This window comes from Rhincodon typus, chromosome 40 (genome assembly GCF_021869965.1).
Source record: "Rhincodon typus isolate 14 chromosome 40, sRhiTyp1.1, whole genome shotgun sequence".
NCBI classification, from domain to species: domain Eukaryota; kingdom Metazoa; phylum Chordata; class Chondrichthyes; order Orectolobiformes; family Rhincodontidae; genus Rhincodon; species Rhincodon typus.
In genome coordinates this window covers 14,978,307-14,985,873 of record NC_063371.1, presented here as the reverse complement: position 1 = coordinate 14,985,873, position 7,567 = coordinate 14,978,307, and positions in this window count along the sequence as shown.

Sequence of the window (7,567 nt, the reverse complement as noted above, 5' to 3'; positions counted from 1 at the left end):
TGTGTGTGTGCGTGTGTGTCTGTGTCTGTGTGTGTGAGTGTGTGTGGGAGTGTGTGTGTGTGCGTTGGTGTCTGTGTGGATGATGCTCTGTTGGCTATGACTGTACAGATCAGGGACAAGCTGCTATTGCACTTGAAGGATTACCTTCCCCTCCCACACTATACCGTGCCTTGCTGTGCCATGCCATGCCTTACCATACCTTACTGTGCCATGCCATGCCTTATTGGCCATGCCCTACCCTCCTGTGCCATGCCCAGCCTTCCCATGCCATGCCCAGCCTTCCCATGCCATGCCCTGCCTTCCCATGCCTGCTGCACTAATCCAGGGCTCTCTGACCTCTCCAAGCCACCTTTCAGGGTGCGCCGCTCAGAAACTTTGCACTCTCAGTGTGGGCCCAATTTGCCTTAAAAATATAGAGTATTATTCTTCTCCACGTGCCAAAGAGTTATATAAATCTTACCGAGATGCAGATGATGAATGCAAACTGTGTGTGTTGATTTAAAATCTGTGAATAATATAATCCCTTTCTCATATTGCTTGTCACAAGAAGGAGGTTTAGTGCACTCTGTTGAAAGGTTGCAAACAACGCAGCCCCATGACAATCGGTCAGTGTGCTCTTCAGTTCATTGTTGAGACTTGAGGCTGGTGAGACTAGTCTGGGAAATCCACTCCAGATAATGCTGATGGCCATCCTCCCCTTGGATTCGGGCCCATTGCCATCAGCATTATCCAAACACAAGGACAGGCTGGAGCAACTGAGTCTTCCTCCATGGAATGATCAGAGACAGTCCAGCTTGGTCAGGATTTCACAGAAATCTCCAGCCACTGAAAAATAATCTTCAGGACACTGCTCCGAGCCCAACACAAGTGAAAACACATTGGCGGGAAAAGAAGTTGGTTTTTGTTTAACTGAAGGCTTTTGTTTCGATTTATAAAAAGATGGCAGCTGTAGGATAATGTTTGACAAAGAGCTGAGGCATCAAATCGAGTCACGGAAGTTGGAGTGCTGTTCCCAATGGGCTGTGAGATGGTAAGATCATTCCGGATCAGCATTGAGCTGATGGGAGTGTGAAGGGGGGTGCTGGCAGGAACACTAAGGTGCCCAGACAATCCCAAAGCTGAAACCTGCAGTGGAGAGTGAGCTCACTTTATCGAGTGTGCTCACAGAGTCTTTCTGCTCCTGCTTGTCTATGAAGAGAGACCCCTGCACCTTGTACCTTGGCGCATTTCTCTGTCAACGCCTTGGAACTTTGGAGAATAAGTGGGGCACCATGTTTGAATGAGTTGTTTGTGAGAGATACCTGTGCCTGGCAGTGAAGGATAACACAGGGGATTGTTTGACCATTTGATGGAGGGGAGTTTGGCCAGTTTGTCGCTGTGTTGATAGGCATGTGACCACCTTCATTCCCTCCAAGAGACAGGTACACAGTCATCTGAGAACGCCAAGGAACAAAAGCCATTTTTAAATCCAATGCTGTGACTGATTCATTGATGTGACAATCCAGTGTTTGAATGGACAGTCATGGTCTGACTGGCTTTATTTATAATTGTTTATTTCCAATATATTTTCGTCAAGAACACCCTCCAGATTGTCTGAAGGTAAAAAAGAACACGCGCTGGAAGCATTCAGCAGCTCCAGCACAACTTTTGGAGAGAGAAAGACAGAGAGAGAGAGAAAGAGACAGGGTGGGGGGAGAGAGAGAGAGACGGGGTTGGGGGTAAAGAGAGAGAGGGAGAGACAGACAGAAGTCATGTTCCAGGCCCTGACCTTGTGCTGAAACTCTGATTCTGATAAAAGGTCAATGACCTGAGACACGGAATCTGTTCTTCTCTCTTCACAAAGGCTGCCTGACCTGCTGAGTTTCTCCAGCAATCTCTGCTTTGATTTCAGACGTCCAGCATCCTCAGCTGTCTGCTTTGGGGTTCAGTCCTCTCGACATCGTCTTCATTCAGTTTGTTTTTATCCAGTTAAAGCTGACCATCTTCAAAACAATCAACGTTTCCATGCAGAAAGGGCTGACCCAAGAGGTGATGCTGATGTACTTTGCAAGAATCTATGTTGTATGCCTTGTATGTGTGATGCTATTCAAACTGCGCAGAAGCAGCTGTAAGTTCACACCGGCCAGAACTCTCAGTACCAGCCATAAGGGTCTCCAATCTCCAACCATTCTTACAGAACGGGACAACAAATTGGCCTTTCTCACTCTGCTCTGTCAATCGGAGTCAAGTTTGAGATGTGTGTTTAAAATTGTCAATCCCATGGTTAGACTCGACTCCAATTATGTCCTACCACATTCATTCTCGGCAATTCTGGTGAAAACTGGCAGGACTGAGGAGGGTCTATTTCTGTGTTGTGTGTCTCTGTGAACTTCTCGCGTCCACAGATGCTGCTAGACCTGTTGAAGATTCCAAGATTTTCTGACCTGATTTCAAATTTGCAGAATGGATGGTGTTTTACTTGAGCATTGCCTATGTCTGTCAGCCTGATTTATCTCCCCCTCAATGGAAACATGAGAAGCAGATGTTGCACAGAGACGGACACAGCAAGAGGGGCTGCTCAAAGAGGAAGATGTGCTTTGAGCTGAGTGAAGTCTCCCTGCTGCCTTTATCAAAACGCAGTGTTGCTGGTTGGACTGTAATAGTGAATCATTCATACAACTGCACAGGAATGATTACTGACTGAGCACTTAATTCTTTTGGATCAGAATATTCAGGGTCACTGTCTGTCGTAAATTATCAAAATACAAAATGTGAGAAATGCAGAGCCAGTCAGGTCATTGAGTCCATTCCACCATCAAATGAAATACTGTATTGTTGGAGAGGAGCCAGATGGAGTGGGGCTGTAAGTGGGATTGAAGGGTTTTGTGTGATTAAATGATATAATATGTGGCCTCCATCTTCACACTAGTAACTGGCTTCGGTCCCACTGCCATTGCCTCAGGATCAAGGATCGCTTTCAGTTTGAACATTTCCAACTGACCTCCCAGCCTCAGCTGCTTTTTGGGAGAGACAGTTCCCAATTCCAAAGATCCTTTTCCTGGAGAGGTGTTTCCTGAAATCACTCCTGAAGGGGACAGACAGCTTTAATTTCAAGGAAATACTTACTCTGATCACCCCTTAATATTCTTCACTCCACAGAACAGAATGTTTTTGTTTCATTCAGTGAAGGGATGGGGGTGGGGTGTCACTGCCTGGGCCCAGCATTTATTGCCCCGTCCCTAGTTGCCCCTTGAGAAGGTGGGGGCGAGCTGCCTTCTTGAACCAATGCAGTCCACCTGCTGTGGGTTGACCCACACTGCCCCTTCGGGAGGGAATTCCAGGATATTGACCCAGCGACAGTGAAGGAACGGCGATATATTTCCAAGTCAGGGATGGTGAGTGGTTGGAGGGGAACTTGTGGGGGATGGTGTTCCCATATATCTGCTGCCCTTGTCCTTCTAGATGGAAGCGGTCGTGGGTTTGGAAGGTGCTGTCTGAGGATCTTTGGTGAATTTCTGCAGCGCATCTTGTAGATAGGACACACTGCTGCTACTGAGCGTCGGTGGTGGAGGGAATGGATGTTTGTGGATGTCATGACAATCAAATGGGCTACAGTCAAGTTTCTTGAGTGTTGTTGGGGCTGCCCTCATCCAGGCAAGTGGGGAGTATTCCATCACACTCCTGATTTGTGCCTTGTAGATAATGGACAGGCTTTGGGGAGTCAGGAGGTGAGCTATTTGCTGTAGTATTCCCAGCTTCTGACCTACACTGGTAGCCACTGTATTTATGTGACAAGTCCAGCAAAGTTTCTGGTCAATGGTAACCCCTAGGATGTTGATAGTGGGGGGATTCAGTGATGGTAACACCATTGAATGTAAAGGGGCGGTGGGTAGATTGTCTCTTATTGGTGATGGTCATAGCCTGGCATTTGTGTGGCGCGAATGTCTAAACATTACGCCATCATCAGTGAAGATCCCCACTCTGACCTTGTGGAAGGTCATTTTGTTTGATGCAGGTTGTCCTTGCAATGTTCTGATTCAGAATGTAAACCCTGGCCTTCTCCAGACAGAGGCTGCAAGACCTGCTGAGTTTCATCAGTAATTTCTGTTTCTGTCTTTATAATGTAACTGTCTCAGAGCTGGTAACATTCTGAGAGTCTGAGCGAATGAGCCCGAGTCTCTCCAGAAAGCAACTCTTGTTTCAGGTTGAAAAGCAGTAGATGGAGAGAGGTGCAGATCACAAACCCCAGTTTGGACTAGTTGGGCTCAATGGCCTGGTTTTGTTCTGTACTTTCAATATTGTATAATGCTGCTGTCTTCTAATATTCAGAATTAGACAGTATTAGGGAATTGTTAGGGTTACTGAAAGACAATTATTACTGATGTGCAGCAGTACGAATGCTGTTGTTGTGGGGCTGTTGGTAAATTGACATAAAGGGAGTATTGTTACTGAGGTGATGCAGTGTCAACACTGAATGATGGTGTGGACCATGCATTGTAGTGGTCGTGGTAAGGCACAGTATGAATTGCTTGTTGTAACGGTAAATTACAGCAACAACAAAGTGATCTTATTCATGGCGAGTTGATGCACTTCGAAGTGTTAATGGCAAGCTGCAATTTTATTAAAAAAATTAACGTATTAATGTACATTGCGGGATTATTGGAGAGTTGCGGATTATCGGAGAGCTGTGGGATTATTAGAGAGTTGTGGGATTATCAGAGACCTGTGGGATTAAAATGTTAGCAAGTTATTGATGAGACACAGTTCGAAACGTTACTGTTTTCACAGCGAGGGCTTCCAAGCTCATGTCTTCCCGACAATAGGAAATCCCTAGGATTAAGGACAGGAAAGTATTGACATGGAGTCAGAAACTCATGACCAGTCATAGCTCAGGGAAGGCAGTGGTCAGCAGTGCACTGGGTTTAGGAATATGGGAGTAGGCCATTCGGCCCTTTGGCCAGATCCACGGGATCCTTGCTGATGTTAGATCACACCACCACGTCCTTGGGCTCTCCACATAGCCCCTAGTTTCTTTAATATTGAGAATCTGTCGCTGTCTACAGTCTGCCTTGAACACAGTGACTAATCCCGCACTGCCCTCTGGGGCAGGGGATTACGAAGATTCAGTGAAGACATTCCACTCGGTCTCAGTCCAAGGGGACCTGCCCCGATTCTGAGACTGAGTGCTGTGGTTCAGGAGGCAGCCATCCCTCCTGTTTCACTCTGTCAGGGAGGAAGGAATTTTGTATGTTGCGATAGATTTCCCTCCTGTGTTGGGGACTAGGGTTAGATCCAAGCCAGGTGTGTGGATGGAATGAAAGTCTCCTTTCTGACTCCAGCACTATGTGTTGCTGGCTGTTTGTGCCTGAGACTGTGCACTTGTCCCAGAGCTCAGCTGTAAGAGGCCAGGCTGCTGTTAGTGTGAGAAACTGTGTCTTGTTTCAGATCAATTGAGCAATGTGGCCTGATCAGAGAAAACAGTCAATATTGAACAATGTAAAAGGGGACACAAGCTGGAGAAAGATCCATCTGGGTATCTCACTTGCTCATAGTTTTGTCTGACTCAGTGAAGCTCAGTCAGGTAGGCAGCTCTCACTTGGGCAGGTCCATTCTGTCACCCCGTGATAATATTTCTGACTCCAGTGGTGCCCTGATGTGAAACAGGCTCCAGGCCTTGCCTGAAAAACCCGCAGCAGCTGCTGGGGGACGGGTGTGAGGAGAAACTCAGTGGGACTGAGATATCGAAAGCTCTCCCTAGTGATGCTCCCATTTGCAATAACAGAAGCAATCTTTCACTTGCTGTTGATATCTTGGCTGCATGTTTAGAACCAGAGTATTCTTGATGCTTTTGATGTTCAGGTGCTTTATAAATTTAAAAGGATTTTTTTTTGTGAAGAGCTATTTTAATAATAAATGATGATTACCAGCAATGTGTCTGGAACTTGTGTGTTTTCTCTCGATTTTATCAGTAAAACCCAGCAGCAGGATGAATGCTGATGTGTTCACTGTGTGATTGACAATGCTGAGCCATGTCCCAGTTGTGATTGAGGTGGTAATCAGTGAATATACTCAGCCCTTGGGAACCTGAATGTGTCGAGGAACTCAGTGCAGGAACATTTGGGAGACTGTAATCATTGAACCATTGACCATTAGTCAAAGTGCTTCAGGCTTCGACCATTTGTCCCATCGTCCTCACGACATGAATAAGTATTTTCACAAGAAGTACTCCCTCATCTTCGTTTCCAGAGTTTTCTTCTCACTCCCACCCTCGGTCACCACCCCCCCTCCTCAAAGAGGGTGAGGGTTTGAAAACAGTTTTGATTATGCTTGTGTCAGAAGCATTTCATCCAGAGTCTGCACTGCACAAACTGATTAACCAGTGAGCATTCTTGTCAAAATGGACCAGAGCAGGTTCTGAAGAAGTCACTGTGGAGAGAAATTAAAGCTAATATTTCAGTGTTACCATCAGTTCTGAGGAAGGGTCACCGGATCCGAAGCGTTAACTCTGACTTCTCTCCACAGATGCTGCCAGACCTGCTGAGCTTTTCCAGCAATTTCTGTTTTTGTTTCTGATTTCCAGCATCCGCAGTTATTTTGGGGTTTTTTTCCCCTTTAAGAAGTCAGATTGGACTCAGAACATCAACTCTGTTTCTCTCTGCACAGATGCTGCCAGACCGTATAAGTTTCTCCAGCACTTTCTGTATTTATTTCAGATCTCCAGCCTCTGTGGTTCTTCACTTTGACTTCAGGATGGGATGCCTGTGCTGGATTGTGTCGAGTGGTCAGGATCCTGGCCCAGTGTCCAACACTATCCGTGACTCCTGAAATGGATCTGATCCTCTTCCCAAACAATGGGGATTTGTTTTGTATCGGCCCTTATTTCCTCAAACGAGCAGCATGTTGACAGTGAAAATGGTGACAAGGCAGTCAGTGTCTTTGGGGTTAACCAACCATCCCAATCCATATCTTGGATGCAGCAACATGGAATACGAATAAACTGTAAAATCAGAGCGGTGACTTTTTAAAATATTTGTTTGTGAGATGGAAGCATTGCCAGAAATTTACTGCCCAACTCCAGTGGGTTCCTGCCTCTGGGTTCTATGCTGTAATGGTGAGCATGCTGGACTCTGAATCCAGCGATCCAAGTTCCAATCACAGGGCAGTGAGCGATAAGCTTTGATAAAGCTGTTAGTTTCACAAACACACCACTGAGGCTTGAAGTGAGATAATTTTCATGGGGAGGCGATGACCTCGTGGTATTATTGCTGGCCTATTAATCCAGAGACCCAGATAATGTTCAGGGGAATGCAGGTTCAAATCCTACCACAGCAGAAGGTGAAATTTGAATTCAATAAATATCAAGAATTAAGAGTTGAATGATGACCATGAATCCATTGTTAATTTTTGGGAAAAACCCATCTGGTTCACTAATGTCCTTTAGGGAAGGAAACTGTCATCCTTACCTGGTCTGGCCTGCATGTGACGCCAGACCTACAGCAATCTCTTAACTGCCCTCTGGGCAATTAGGGATGGGCAATAAATGCTGCCGAGCCAGTGATGCCCACATCCCGTTAGTGAATAAAGAAAA